We start from the raw sequence: 15720 nt of genomic DNA on the forward strand, positions 1-15720 counted from the left end.
AGGCATTTTAGATAAGGGATACACAACCTGCATTATTATGTTGAATGTGTCTTTGGCTTAGAGTATTGTCAGTTTTTCATAAACTAGAAAAATCAATCAAATGCCAAGATTCTTTAAAGTTTTATAGATTTCTGTAATAAAACCCTAAACTATTTGGAGTTAATTTAGTTTGCAAATATGAAATTGTATGGAAGAAAAAGACATCACTCCATTTCTCAGTTTTTCACCCTTGATTTCCAATTTTCTGTGGTACAAGATCTCTACTAAATCCACATTAAAGCATTACATTTAAACTCCTTCCATCATTAAGCCTTTTACAGAGTATGAAAACTGGCAGCCACCTTGCCATGGGAGCCCACATTCTCTCTGACTGACAAACTTTGTACTGCTAGAACAATACGTGGATGGGAAAGAGGAGCCCCAACAGAAAGCTGGGCTCATCAACCCTCCAAGTCCTCAGTTTTCGACTAACACAGAATCTGGCAGGAGAGCCCAGGCTTCCTCACTCTCTAGCACTCATGCGCTCCATCATCTACTGGTGCTTCTTGTTTTCTTAAGAAGAAAAACTCAGTCAAAATGCAAAAGAAAAGAGAAAGTGGTTACATAGAAATCCACTTTCAGAAAGAGCCAGAAGAGATTTTGATGTAACGGCAACAAAAAATTTTGAAGTAGGCAAGAAATGGATGTTTCAGACTGAATGTTTGTGCCCTCCGAAAATTCATTGGTTAAAATCCTAACCCCAAAGGTGATGGCATTAAGATGTAGGGCCTCTGGGAGGTGACGAGGTCATGAGGGTAGAATCTCCATGAATGGAATCAGTCCCCTTACAAAAGAGGCCCCAGAGAGCTCCCTCGCCCCTTCCAGAATGGGAGGACATATGGACATATGGACAATGGAAAAGGCACCATCTATGAACCTGGAAACAAGCCCTCACCAGGCACCAAATCTATCACTGCCTCGATCCTGGACTTCCCAGCCTCCAGAACCATGAGAGATACATTTCTGTTGTTTATGAGCCACTCAGTCTATGGTACTTTGTTACAGCAGCCCAAATAGACTAAGATAATAGAGATAGATAGAAAGGAAATAGAGAATAGAGCAGGGTGGACAGACCTAGATCGTTGATGTAGAAACAAGTGAAAATGTGTCAGACAGACATGGGGCACATCACAAAATTTTTTTAGTTGGGGGATTGTATAGGAAACTAGATATTGTTTCTAAGCTGAATTCTCAGAACCAGAAGTATGCTGGTTTCCAAAATAGGTTGATGACATGCAGCTCCCATAGATGAGACTGTGAGTTCAGACACCATTCCCTGGAGCCAGCTGAGGATGAGTGGGCACTCATGGGTTATAAATGTATTTTAAAATACAAATTAGCTTTTGGATTTTGCAGACTTTTCCAGAATACCTCTGACCAATCAATACCATTCATGGGGTGACTCTGCAATTCATCAACGTTTTACATTTCCAGACTCCATCTCTGAGGTTTCCACTTGCCCCAGATACTCGGAGAAACCTGGGAATGAGGCAAGAGTTATTAAAATACTAAGAAGGCCAGAAGCAGGAAGGCTTGGAAACTTCTACAGTACTCCCTAGAGAAACAGGACATGAGAAAGAAACTTGGACTTTGCAACATCTTTTTTGAAAGTAAATAGAAAAAGGAAGACTACAGGAATCAACTCCAAATTGTAACCTTCAGTGGAACAATAGAAAAGGTCATCCAACCCAGCGAGTGCGTGTAATAGGAAGTAGGAAGGTTGAGAAAGAGAAGGGAGATGGGGGAAGACAGCATGCAACACAGACCAGAATGAAGACGAGCACCCTTGCCACCTCCAGAGACAGGCAGAGCTCACAACGCAAGTACAAAACAGTGCTCCCTCCTCTTAATAAGGCTTTCACAAAAGATCCACAGGAAATTAACTGGTTTTATCCACATGGAAGACTGCTAAGCAGCCCTAAATGAATGATAAATTGACTAACCATTGGAATCACCTGGAGAACTCTGAAAAACATGCTGAGTGCAGGTCCCACCTTGGACCTAGGGCCTAGCAGGTAGCCGGGATGCTTAGTCAAGGAAGAGAGCCACGGCTATAAACAAGCCCCCCTACTTAATGTCTTGGAAGACAAGGCAAGAAATTCAGTTAGGCTACATTTTATGGGGCAACTGAATTATTGAGCTAGTAAAATCTGTTTTATTTTGCTTTTTTGGTGAAACAACTGAACTGACACAAGTGGTTGTTTGCTTAGCTGTTTCTCTAGGCTCCATCTACAATTGTGTTTAGCCAGGCAAGCCACTGGAATGAATTTCCTGGCTGCATTTTAACCTGGGCCTATAGCGGCAAGAGTTAGCTGATGCTCTCCTCCCTATGCTCAAGTGCCTTCAAGGAAATTTGACTTCAAGGTGGGGTGGTGGCAGGAACTTAGGTTTCTCCTCTATACACCTTTTAGAAAATGCTTGGAAATCACAGCCATGGAAACCAAGCAGCATTCTTGAATGCACTAAGCGGCCAGATTCTGGGTAGCCGGTCCACAGTCTTTCTCCGTGTGGCCCGTCTAGTTCTAACGAGAAATGGCTGCATCTGGGCTGTGCTGATGCCATAAGAAAGGGCAAAAGACTTCAGCTAACTTCAAGATTCTCTGTAACAAACAAACAAATAATTTTTTCAAGATTCTAATCATTCTAGGTTATTGTTTTCCTGTGTTAGTTATAAAATCCCAGTATCACCAAAAATATTTGACAAGGTCCATGGAGAGTATCTAGTATTACCCTAACTTTTTCTGTGAAGAAACTGGTGTGGCCTATGGTGTTTAAATGGCATGGCAGGGATCTAGGATAAAACCCACATGTCGTGATTCCCAGGCCAATGGCGTCTCCACACACCTGGAGTTCCATCAATGACACTTATCCAGATAATTGCTTATAAACATTTTAAATCAGTTAAATAGATCAGAGTTTTCCTGCACTAGACAGGCTATCAGTGTCAACACATGACTTTGAAATGTGTGAAAAAGTAAGAGTAGTACTTTAATTTCCGGAATACATTTGTACTTGGAAAAGTGGGGCTGACATCGGAGCCTGTAGCTCTGGTGGGTCCCCTAGAGCCCTTGCCTTTCTGTCGTGACCAAAACTCACAGAGTGCCTTGACCGCTCTGCGACCCAGACAGCTGCAGGTTTTTCCCAGCAGGCTTGAACCCAAACCGGGGCCTTGAACACTCCCATGCATTGATAAAGGTATCTACGTTTTTGCCCAAAACACTGAAAGAAACTGGCCCTGGCCCTGAGCCAAATTCCTTAAACCCTCATGTAAACTCCATCCCCTGAGCACCTCGCTGCGGACGTTTCTAGGTGGAAGACCCCTTTGTTCACGCTGCCGCCGCAGGATTGCTACAGCCCACTCTGCCTAAGCTCCCCTAATGAATGCTTTGGCCTGATCACTCTGGCTTTTACTGCTTCTTTCTTTGGAATCTCAGTAGGCCCCATCTTGGGAAAGTTCGGGGCTCTCCCTTGGGGGGACTCCCCTGCCACCACCTTTGGGGCAATTCCAACGACGGGTTCAGCAGGATGAAACAAGGTCACAAAATGAAGCTTCAAGAGGGTATGAAGGAAAATACCGTGACTTCAGTTCCCCACTGAGCAGCACTGGGAACCATTATCATTGCAACCTGCTCACGCAGGGTAGGCAAGCTCCCTGGGCTGTGGCCACATAAAGAAATGGCAAGGGCAGGTTTTCAACTAGAAGGTCATGTGCCTGCGCACAGGAGAATTACTCTGAAGCAGGGACATGAGAGAAAATCAATGCATGGGAACTAACTGGGCTGCAGGCGCTGAAAGCACCTGGAAGTAAGCTCATCCTTAAAATAAATAAGACAGGTTTCCACAATATCCACAACATTGCTTCAGCAACTTTGATTTCAAACAGCGTTTCATTACCAACTGCATTTTAATGGGCACCCCGAGAAGCAGAGGGGAAGCAGAACAGGGGAAGGGGGAAAGGAGATGTCTAACTGCTGTTATGCTCCTGTACTTGCCACCTTCTTCCTGCCTCTTCATTGCATAGTTTCTGTGCTGCATTTTACCATCCACATGCCACAGGATTCATTATGTTCCAATACACTGTGACACATAAATCTGCAATCCAACCGACAGCTCATAAGGTCACCATCCAAATTGGGCAACCCATCTCCCATCTGATCATTCTTGCAACTAATGAGCTGTTTAGGCTCACACAGCTTGACAAACATTTGTATGAGTTTATGTTTGCTGAAGCCTTTGGCATATGCACGTCAAGTCAAAAACAAAGCTAGAAGTGTCATCGCCGGATAGTCACCCGGAGAGTGGCAGCCACGACTTTCACGTTCGAAGTGCCATTTTAGGATCTGAACTTAAACAGTATGGCAGCTGTTTGATTTGGATATCACGTAAAATTAATGGCCTAACTAGCAATGAGAACCTTTTTTGGAATATGCATGTGAACATATTCAAGGAAGAAAGATGTGCCGAGGGTTTTTACAGACTTTGAATCAAGTCCCAAATTAGAGACTTGCTTTTGTGGGCTGTGAAAATGGACCAGCTGAAGAGAAAGAAAGGGAAACCTCACTTCCCTTTGGATATAATCACCCTTAAAGTCATTTTGTGGAAAGGAAAATAAGTCATACTTAGGAAGGACAGAACGTACAGGACTTTTGGTTTGAGGGCATGAGGGACATCTCAATTGTATTGCTCATCCTCAACCCCTGCCCTCCAATATTTGTGGCTCAGGCTTTATGTTGTAAATGCAAGAAAAGGGACTACTTCATGAAGAGCGTTCAAAAAGAGAAGTGGAATTTCAAATTTGGGAAGGAGGATTGTTATTTGCGTGTTTGCCTTACTGGAAATGAAGTTGAACTGCTTGCATCAAATGGGGAATATTCTATCACTGTGAATTAAATAACAAGTTCATTTATAGAAAGCTATTTTTGTCTTTTTAATGTACTATTTGACAAAAATTGTATGTATTTATTATATACATAACATGTTGCTTTGAAATATATATATGTTACATAGAAAGTTACTTAAGTATGAGACCCTCTTTTGTGATTCTTTACAGTACAGTGTAAAGTGAACAAAGACACCTAGAATAAGGTGTAAGTTTTCAAAAGTGTCATTCACAAATTTAAGGATTTGCAAACGACGCAGCAACATTGAAAACCATACTTTTCTTCAACTTTTTAAACTTCTTTTATATTTCCACTAAATAAATTCCTTTCCTTACCTAGAATTTCTTGTTTTTCCTTTGATATTTCCTTACATTAAAGAATTATTGTAGGGGCCAGGCACAGTGGCTCATGTCTGTAATCCCAGCATTTTGAGAAGCTGAGGAAGGTGGATCACTAGAGGTCAGGAGTTTGAGACCAGCCTGGTCAACACCGTAAAACCCCATCTCTACTAATATAAAATTAGCCAGGCGTGGTGGCAGGCGCCTGTAATCCCAGCTACTCGGGAGGCTGAGGTGGGAGAATCACTTGAACTCAGGAGGCAGAGGTTGCAGTGAGCCGAGATTGCGCCACTGCACTCCAGCCTGGGTGACAGAGTGAGACTCTATCTCAAAACCAAAAAAAAAAAAAAAAAAGATTATTTTAGTTTATTAGTTTCTTGTATCACATACTTCCAAGTACAGGGTGATACACTACATACCACATGGGAAAGACATAACTTTGAAGTCTAGGATACAAACTTGCATCTTTTCAGAACATAACAACTAGAGGAGGCCTTGCAAAGATTTAACAACAGGAGAAGCTGAGAGCAGGAAGAGCACATAAGAATTCATAGTTGTAGCCAGGTGTTTTATTAGAAGGTTTACATATACTGCTCTATATTTTATATAAAAGAACTGTATGTAAATAGATATTAGTAGGTATATTTGCCAGGTGTTTTTCACATATTACACATATTTTACAATTTAACAGGCATTTTACTTTTTAAAAGTTTTACAATTTTATATATCACATTTATTGCATTTCATATTATCACATATATCACTTCAGTTGTCCCTCAGAATGACTAGAATCATTTTAGTCTCATTAGTCTAATGACTAATCACATTTTAGCCTACAGTAGACTGTATATGTGACAGTGGTCCCCTAAGATTAAAATGCCATATTTTTACTGTACTTTTTCTGTTTAGATATGTTCAGATACACAAATACTTACTGTGTGACAATTGCCTACAGTATTCAAGACAGTCACATGCTGCACAGCTTTGTAGCCTAGGTGTGGAGTAGTAGGGTGCACCATCTAGGTTTGTGTAAGCACACTCTATGCTGTTCACACAATGGCAAAATTGCCTAACGATGCATTTCTCATAACGCATCCCCATCACTAAATGATGTATGACTGCATTTGATTATTTTGTTTCTACAAATATTATTCTCTTCAGTCCTTTTTTAAAGGACAACAGTAGGTTATTAAGGTCTAAATACCTCCAGAAAGAATGCTAAAGGCAAATATCAGCAAAGATGTCTAGCAGGGCTTCAATGCATCCTCAAGCAGTGTTACTCTTAAAAGCAGAAAAGAGTAGAATGCATTTGGTTCTGTTTAAAAACCATATCCAGAGGGCATTTCCTAACTGCAGCCTCATCTTTTAGAGCTGCTATAAGGTCAAATATTGGGCCCAAATCCATAGCTGTGTGGCATAATCCCTTGTAAATGACAAGATGAAATTTGCACATAGAGAAACTTCAACTTAGTTACAATTCTATTTCCTTTCCATGTTAAAAACAAAAATCTCTGACTTCTTTCTATTCGGTATCATTTACAGTCTGACCAACGCATTCTTCTCTGCCATCTCTCTCCCAATTACAAAGCTGATGCATTTAGCCCTTGATACCAATGCCAGTTTGGGCAGAGAGGGAACCTCAATTGTAAAATAATTATGGCTGGTTGAAACTGTGAAGCCTGAGGAATCAGAGAATTAATTAGCCACTCCTGCCCTGACTTAAACAAGACCAGGAGCATGTCCCCCAAATGTAGATATTTGAATGCTTTACAAAATATTAGGAAAGTTAATAATGATCCTGACTGTCTCTTGGGTTAAGGGTAATGCGTCTAAGAAAGATGCATAGAAAAGCCGCGTCTGATCTTACATCCTTTGTACCCTTGCTGTGCTCACCCCCGTGAGTAGTTCTCCTATATCACCTTTACTTAGCAGTGCAAAGGGGAGTGAAAGCAACGAATAGTTTTGGAGCATTCCAAATCTAAAACCTGAGATAAATAAGCTCTGAAATAAAGATTCAGAATAATTGGATCAATGAGCAACTCCAAATGTCACCTTCAGATACTCTGAAATGAGATATCCCTCGTCTATGACAGAGACAGAGGAAAGGTAAAATCAATTGAAATTTGTTTTTGTCAGTCAGGCCTTTGGAGATGAGCCGACTGGTGTTGAATCCCATGCTATCCCTCACTGGCTGTGTGATCTCGAGCAAGTTACTCAACCTTTCAAAGCCTCCGTTCCCCGACTGAAACATAGGAAAAGCAACATCCCTCCCTCACACTGCTGTTCCTGCTGTAGCCACAGAAGGTCCTGGACAGGCCCCGTATCTCACAGGAGCCAGACCTCCTCCTAAGCACCCTGTCCTATGAAGGAGAGCGTGTGAGCCCTTGGTAAACGTCTCACCTTGTACACCAAAGCTGGCCAGGTTAACACTTTGCTCCCTCCATTCCAAAGACGATGTCCCAATTTTATATTCTAAGCCTTTTGTAAAACAGAGGTTCAGAAGAGTAGGGAACTCTGCCTCCTCAAATGCTCTTTCTTCCACCGGCCATGCCACAGTCCCACTCAACTGGCCCACGTGAAGACCAGCCAGCCTGGCTGCCCTTCCGTCCTCACTTCTCATGGCCCTTACATGTGAGATGCTCACGACGATGCATCACGGCCAGCTCCTCTCCCCGTCTGTCTCCACCACAGCCTTTAGCATCTGTAAAATGAGGACACCTGTGCTGGAGGAGCCCCTATTCTTCTTTCAGGTCTGCACTTCCATGGGAGGTGTGAGATGGTCTCATTTCCACCCCCTTCGGACAGGGATGAACGTTGGCCTGAACCTGGGTTTGGTTATGTGAGTGACTATATACTCAGTTTCCTGCTGCTCAGGGCTGACTGTTTTATAGCAGGTTTTGCAGCATATTTATCTTCCCAATCCTGTGAGAGGAAGCTCAGTAGGTACAGGTAGTCATCTGCACATTCAGGTTCCTCAAGGACATAAAAGTTAGAGAAAGGTGGCGAATTACCCACTCAGAACATTGTCGTGAATCTAAAAGTCAATGGTCACCCAAATACCACTGGATTCTTAAGCACTTAAAGTTGCCTTAGAAAAACACAGTTCAAAAATATATTCAGAAGCTCTTGTCATCCACATGCCACAGATGTGTGAGGACATTTATGGTAACGACGACTAACGTATGGATGACAATGTACCGTAAGTGCAGAAGAAGCGCTCAGTAAGCTCTCGTCCTGTGGAAGACAGGCCCCCTTTAGAAGTCAGGGGCATGCCAGCCTCTCCAGGCACATGATCCTGGGAAGCACTGCTGCCCTTGCTATGACCTTCACACACTGCCAGTGCTGGTTTCCCTGTAAGAGTGTCTGAGATGACTAGGTGACAGCAACAGCCTAAGGAAATCCAAAATTAAAACAATGAGCTATTTGTGTTCCCACTTCTACTGATGGCTGGCTGAACAGATAGCAGAGAGCCAGAGCATCGGACTTTCCCAAAAGGAAGAGATATCAGGACAATTCAAAATAAAAAATGAACCAAAGACATATCCTTTCAATAGAAGTGCCCTTACTTTACCATATTTAAAACAATTCTGATAGAATATTATGTTGTTGCTTCATACAAGACAAGAGAAATCTCTTCTTTTCCACTTTTCTTCTGCCTTCTTCTCTTTTTTTTAGTGTATGAAGAACTCCAAAAACATTTCTTAATAGAGCAACAACTTAGGTTGCATTCGCACAGGATCAATATCTCTACGGTGTATTTTTTTACCTGTCACCATCCACACAATTATTTCAGAATATTCCCTGTCAGGTTCTACTTTGTGCTCCGCACAACTCGGAAAGATTTTCATCACCCCAAGGACATGTGAGAGAAATTTATGGTTTACTAGAAGGTTAAGCAACTCAGGCCCTAGCATTGTACAGACAGAGATGTCTTTCAAAAGGCAACAGATTTACTTGATGGTCAACTCTGGCATCATTGGTAACTCGCTAAAGGCTGTCTGTCATAGAATCCTACCTCATGCCTCCATCTGTTCCCTGATTTAGTAACAGTAATGCCAATGGGGACACAATAAAGACAGCTGAGGGGAAGGCACCCCCATCATCCAGGGACCCCTCCACCCTCCTCTGGGCCCTGTCACATGCACCAATTATGCAGTCCTGCTCTTGGCACACTACCAGAGTCCTCTGTAGGTGGGGCCCAGCCCTCCCACAGGCATTTACTCTTTCACAAAAAAAAAAAAAAAAAAAAAAGCACAAATCAAGATTAATCAAGATAGAGAAATCTCAGACAAGCAGAGATTTGGTGACACTTCGGACACCATGGTGAGTGCCATGGAAGCTCTTTAATGTACAGAGTCTGTCTCATGCTTCCAAAGTTCTGTTCAAATCAAACCACTGAATGAAATAAGGATCGAAGACAGTAGGGAACAAAATGGAAAATAAGACCCAGTCCTTGCTCTTTAAAATCTTACAGTCTGTAGAAGAAACTGCATATGGGCTCATGAGAATATAAAATCCATTCCTGAAGGGAAACCAGTGTGTTATGGTGGTGAGAAGACAAAGGTTCTATTGAGGATCAGAAAAGGTATCCGACTCCTTCACAAGCTTGTATAAGAAGTCACAGCCCACAGTGAGCTGCATCATGCTTTGTCTTTGACCTAAAACCATACACTTGGAAAGAACCTAAAGGATCATTTGACAAGCAAAATGGTATGAGGGAAACACATACACACACACACACACACACACATGCAAACACACACTTACACTACACCACACACACACACCATCATCATCATAATCAGATCCCTGCTATTGGCTCCTGGTTATTGACTTGGGGACCTTGGGCATGTTGTCTAACTTCTCTGAGCACTAGCTTCCTCTTCTGAAAAATGAGGATAAGCCGGGCGCGGTGGCTCTCGCCTGTAATCCCAGCACTTTGGGAGGCTGAGGCAGGCGGATCACCTGAGGTCAGGAGTTCAAGACCAGCCTGACCAACAGGGAGAAACCCCGTCTCTACTAAAAATACAAAATTAGCCGGGCATGGTGGCACATGCTTATAAGCCCAGCTACTCGGGAGGCTGAGGCAGGAGAATTGCTTGAACCCGGCAGGCAGAGGTTGCGGTGAGCCGAGACTGCGCTATTGCACTTCAGCCTGGGTAACAAGAGTGAAACTCTGTCTCAAAAAAAAAAAAAAAAATGAGGATAATAATTCCACCTTGCAGGATTGTTGTGATAAGTAGACATAACATATATCAAGAAGCTCAGCAGGTACAATGTGTTCAACAAATAATATCTCCTGATATTTGGACTAGGTTCCTCAAAAGTAAACTTCAAAAGACTGTCAGTTATTGTCTTTTAAATAGTCACTCATTGTTTCACTGCAAACATTTAGAGTAAGGCCTCTGAGACACCTACAAGACACCGCAGAGTATGAATATAATATAATCCCTGTATTATGGGATATGATCTAATGGCATAGTTTGATATTGCCCAAAACTTGATCCAAGACATCAGGCAAAATATGCAAGGGACACGGAAGAAAGGGGGCATTGACCCATCTCCAAGTCAGCTATGTAAGAAACTGAAAATCAGTGAGGTTAAGTAACTGGCTGAAAGTTGCTGTGTTATTTTCTGGACAAACTGAGAAGTGATTGGGGTCTTTTGATGACTAGTCAACTCACAAGATTATCTTTGACCCTGTAGACAGACCATCCTGGACACATCCTATAGCCTTGCTACACAAAGGAGAGGCAAGGACAACAGCAACAGCATCACCTGGAAACTCATTAGAAATGGATTCTCAGGCTACCCAGGACCTCCTGAATCGTACCTGGCATTTTAACCAGCTTTCCAGATGGTTCAGATGGATGTTGAAGTTTGAGAAGCACCACCCTAGAGGAACTTCAAAAGACTGTCAGTTCTTGTCATTTAAATATTCACTCATTTATTCACTGTTTCACTCAGCAAACATTTACAGTAAGGCTCTATGTGCAAACACTGCAGGGTATGAATGCAGTACAATCCTTGCATCATGGGATACAGTCTAGTGGCACAGTTTGATGTAGCCCCAAACATGACCCAAGACACCAGACCTGTTACACAAGGGATAGGGAAGAAAGGCAGCATGATACACATCTCCAAGTTCTCCAAGTCACTGTATACAAAAATACCATCTGCTTATTAAAACAATCAAAGTCACAGACAGGCCTGCAGTCAGACCAGCCCTGTTTCTCTCTTTGCCCAGGGGAGGGACCTCAGGCAAACTGCCTCCTTTTGATGAACCCCACTTAAAAAAATAAAGTCTTGGACTTCAGGAATATCCAGGTTCTTCCCAGTTTTCTTCATTTCTTCCCAACTCTTCTGGTTTTATTCATTCACTTGGCAAATGTTTCAGTGACACTATCTGCTGGGGATTGCTTCAGTGCTGGGGACACTGGCGACAAGATAAATGAGGCCCTATCAACCAGCAGTAAGTACCACGCCGAGCACTGAGACAGGGTAATGAGATCTGACATTGCTGGGTGGCTGCTTTCCATGGACGGTCAGGGAGGCTTCTTGGAGGAACAGGATTTAACTTGAGGCTGAAATGGCAAAAGGAGAGAGCCAGGTAACCTAAGGCGAAACCATTTTAGGATGAGGGAACAAACCCTGAAGGTGTGAACAAGCTTGGGGCATCTAGACATGTAAGGAAGGTTCTGGCATGTGAAGGAGAGAGGAGGGAGAAGGGTCCAGTGAGGTCTTACAGCAACAGAGGGTCCGGCCACATGAGGCTGAGCAGCCAAGGTAACTTTCTGGATTATTTTGTGTGTGTGACCAGAAGAGTGCTAGGCAAGGATCTGATTTTAAATTCTCTTCTTATAAAATGAGGTATGGAATAGGCTGCTATGGACTGAACCATGTCCTCCCTCAAAACTAACGTGTTGAATCCCTGGTACTTCAGAATGTGACTGTTTTCGGAGACAGGGTCTTTAGAGAGGTGATAACATTGAAATGAGGTCATGAGGTTGAGCCCTAAACCAGTCTGATCGGTGTCCCTATGAGGAGAGGAGATGAGGACACAGACACACACAAAGGGAAGGTCATGTGAGGGAGGACGTAGGGAGAAGACGGCCGTCCGCAATCCAAGCAGAGAGGCTTAGGGAGAGACCATTTGTGCTGACACCTTGATCTCAAACTTCCAGCCTTCAGAGTTGGGAGAAAATAAACATCTGTTGTCCAAGCCAATCGGTCTGTAGTTTTCCGTGACAGCAGGCCTAGCAAACTAATGCAAATTTAAGAACAATGATCTTCACAATGACACAGGGAAAACAGCACATTCTCCAGTACTTCGCTAACTGGCGCATGTTCTTATAAATGCTGGCTTAACCTTTATAACTCTCTCCAAATCTTAAATTGGACTTAAAAGTCCTTTAAGCTAGTAATCTAAACTCCAGTTCTGCCCGATCCCAGAGTCTTTTTCCAACAGTTCCTGAACTAATCACAGGCAAAGACCTGAGTTTCCTTATCACGTTATCCTGCCTGAGTTTCTTTCAGCTAAGAAATATAAAACAAAAAAAAACTCATGCTGTTTCTTCCGGTTTCAGTTAAAAGCCTCCACCACTTTAGTTATTATGTTGCCTTAAATTCTAAGATGCACTGTCTTTTTCCTTTTTCAACATTTAAAAAGTAAAGATGCGATTTGGAATTGACATGAACCTGCAGTGTGTGTGTCTACCCGCCTTGGAGCTGTTGTCAAACCTGGGATGCATCAGGCAATCACTGGCACTGTAGAAGCAAGAGAAGGTGACGATTTTCTGTTCCTTATGAAAAGCGAGGACAGAGGCTCCTTTTGCACCTTGAATTTTGGCAGTTATGTAGTGGCAGAGATTATAGAAAAAGTTAGCTCTCACTTGGGAAGGCCAGGGTCCAAATCCTTGGATGGCTGGGAAGATGCTGCCCACATTGCAGGACGGACAGCTGTCTTCACAGCTGTCCCGTCCTGTGGGCCCCTCCGTGGGCTTCGCCCTACTGCCTGGATCCTCCATCCCTGGTTACCAAGCTCTGCATGCCCAGCTCTTTCTGAAAGCTGCCTCCTCCTCTCTGCCTTAACAGTGACCTGGTCATCCCTGGAGGGTATCATGGCACCTGCAGCCACTCAAGTGTGGATGCTCACTCCCCCCACCTACCCAAGCAGTCAGTGTCCTCCCGGGTCCCTAACGTGGCTCTACCTTCAGGTATAATCTGCTGCTGTTTGGAGGCTCAGGGTGCTCAGCTTCACCCCCAGCTGTCCTTCTCGTTGCTCTCATCTGGGACATCCCCCTTCTCTGGGGGCCATGATCCTGGATCTCACCTCCTCCCCACCCCGAGCCCTGCCGCCATCCTCGCATCACCAGGCCGACATCTGGGCTCCTGGGTTCCTTGGCCTCACTGTCCCACCGCACTTCACCTTCGCTTCATCTGCACCCAAACTGAGCCACTGAGCTCCCAGCCAGCCTGCCACCACTTTTCCCCACCCCAGTTATTTCTGCCCCTGTTCCACAGCCACATCCAGCCACCCATCCCTCAACCTGTCACTTTCCCTTCTTTATCAGCCTCCAGTGTAGACATAGTCATCCATCACTTCACTCACCTTCCAGCCACTCCATTCGGCTCCCGAACCCAGTTGCCTTTCTCCTCCACCTGCCTGGAAACCCCCAGCCTGGCGTGCCCGCTCTTGCCGTTTCCTCTCCCTGAAGCAGGCTGCTGAGCACAGCTGGGGAAAATGCACGATCTCAGGGACAGTGTCCCCAGAAGTCACTGGGCCACCTTCCAAATGGGCACCAAATCCACCTGGCAATTCTGTGTTCCCTGTGCCAGGTCTCCCCACCTTCAAGGCACCACGGCAGACCTTTCCCCACTCTCCTCAAACCTCCGCCGGCCTTCCTCCCATTCACTCACTCACTCGCTCACCCATGTATTCATTCAAAAGTGTTTGTGGAAACCACAGCCAAACCCAGTCCAGAGCTGGCAGCAGGATGTGGCTCAGTCATTCATCACCCTTCTCTGCTTTCTCTTTGTAAACCAAAAATAAAATTCTAAGGTCCTCAACCACATGAATGGACTTCCTCCCTGGCCAGAGAACTCTAAAATTTAACCAGAAAGACTGGCTCAGGCCATGACATTCAACGAGTGGGGTTGAACGTGCCTCATTATACCCTCCGGTATTAACATCAACACAGACCTTACATCTGATAACAAACATTTACAATCTCGTCTCTCTGAAGCCTGCCACCTGGAGGCTTCAGCTGCACAAGAAAACTTTGGTCTGCACAATCCCTTATTGAAACCCAGACATTCCTTCTTATTGATAATAACTCTTTCAACCAATTGCAAATCAGAAAATGTTTAAATCTTCCTATACCTGGAAGCCTTCCTGCCCGCCCAAATTGCTTCGAGTTATCCTGCCTTTCTGGACCAAACCAATGTATTTCTTAAAAGTATGTGATTGATGTCTCATGTCTCCCTAAATTGTATAAAACCAAGCTCCATGAAAACCCTAAACCACAGGGTTCAGAGAGCTTCTGGGCTGGTGAACCCATGGCAGTGCTGGGAGGTGGCACACCTGGAGGGGGCATGGAAGCTCTGCGCCACCCCCATACCTTGTCCTGTGCATCTCTTCCATCTGGCTGTTCCTGAGTTGTATCCTCTACAATAAACTTGTACACATAAGTAAAGTGTTTTCCTGAGTTCTGTGAGCCACTCTAGCAAATTAACAAATCCGAAAGGAAGGGGGGCTAAAAACACCCTGGGCTCTGTACATAAGTTGAACAGAGCTAAATGGAATTCCGGGACAACCAGTTGATATCCAAAGAATTAGTGTGTCTCTGAAGACAGGGGAACCCGACAAACAAAAACAATCCGTGCTCCTCACACACTTCTGCCGGTCCTCCCTCATCCCTGACCACAGTCTCTCATGCTTCTTTGTGGCTCCTTGTCCTCTGCCTGTCCCCTAAAGATCAATGTTCTTTGGGATGCTCCTTTGCACCATCTTGTCTCTGCACTGGCTTTTCCCATGCACTCTCATCCATCTGCACGGCTCAAATTATAATCCATATGCTGAGAACAGCCGAAGCCCTGCAGTCAATCAGCCCTCCTTCCTCAGCTTTGCAACCAGCTCTCCACCAAACATCTCCACCTGGGTGTCACTCAGAAACTGCGAACTCAACTGGCTCAAAGGAAAAGTACAATCTCTTCCAAATCTGCCATTCTTATGGCCTTGATTCTAATGAATACCACCTACCAGTGGTCCAGACCAGGAAGCTAAGCTTCTATCTCATCTCCTCCCTCAGGATCACCTTGCACCTCCTGTCTCTAAGCATCCACTCTCAAGTCCTGTTGGTTCTCATGGCCGAACACCTCTGCCATGTATCACCTCCTCTCCGTCCTCACAGCTGCTCTCCTGTCACCTTCCTCTCTCCTGCCACTGGCCTCCCTGCAGGAGG

The 15720-nt window shown here is 44.2% G+C and overlaps 1 protein-coding gene across 7 annotated transcripts in view; it reads right to left on the reverse strand.

The window, feature by feature from the left end:
• DISC1 (DISC1 scaffold protein) overlaps positions 1–15720 on the reverse strand; it is a 397938-nt gene that overhangs the window by 169942 nt on the left and 212276 nt on the right. The gene's annotated exons all lie outside the window — the stretch shown is intronic.

The sequence above is a fragment of the Trachypithecus francoisi genome, unplaced genomic scaffold (genome assembly GCF_009764315.1).
Source record: "Trachypithecus francoisi isolate TF-2019V2 unplaced genomic scaffold, Tfra_2.0 Lachesis_group5, whole genome shotgun sequence".
Taxonomy (NCBI): Eukaryota; Metazoa; Chordata; class Mammalia; order Primates; family Cercopithecidae; genus Trachypithecus; species Trachypithecus francoisi.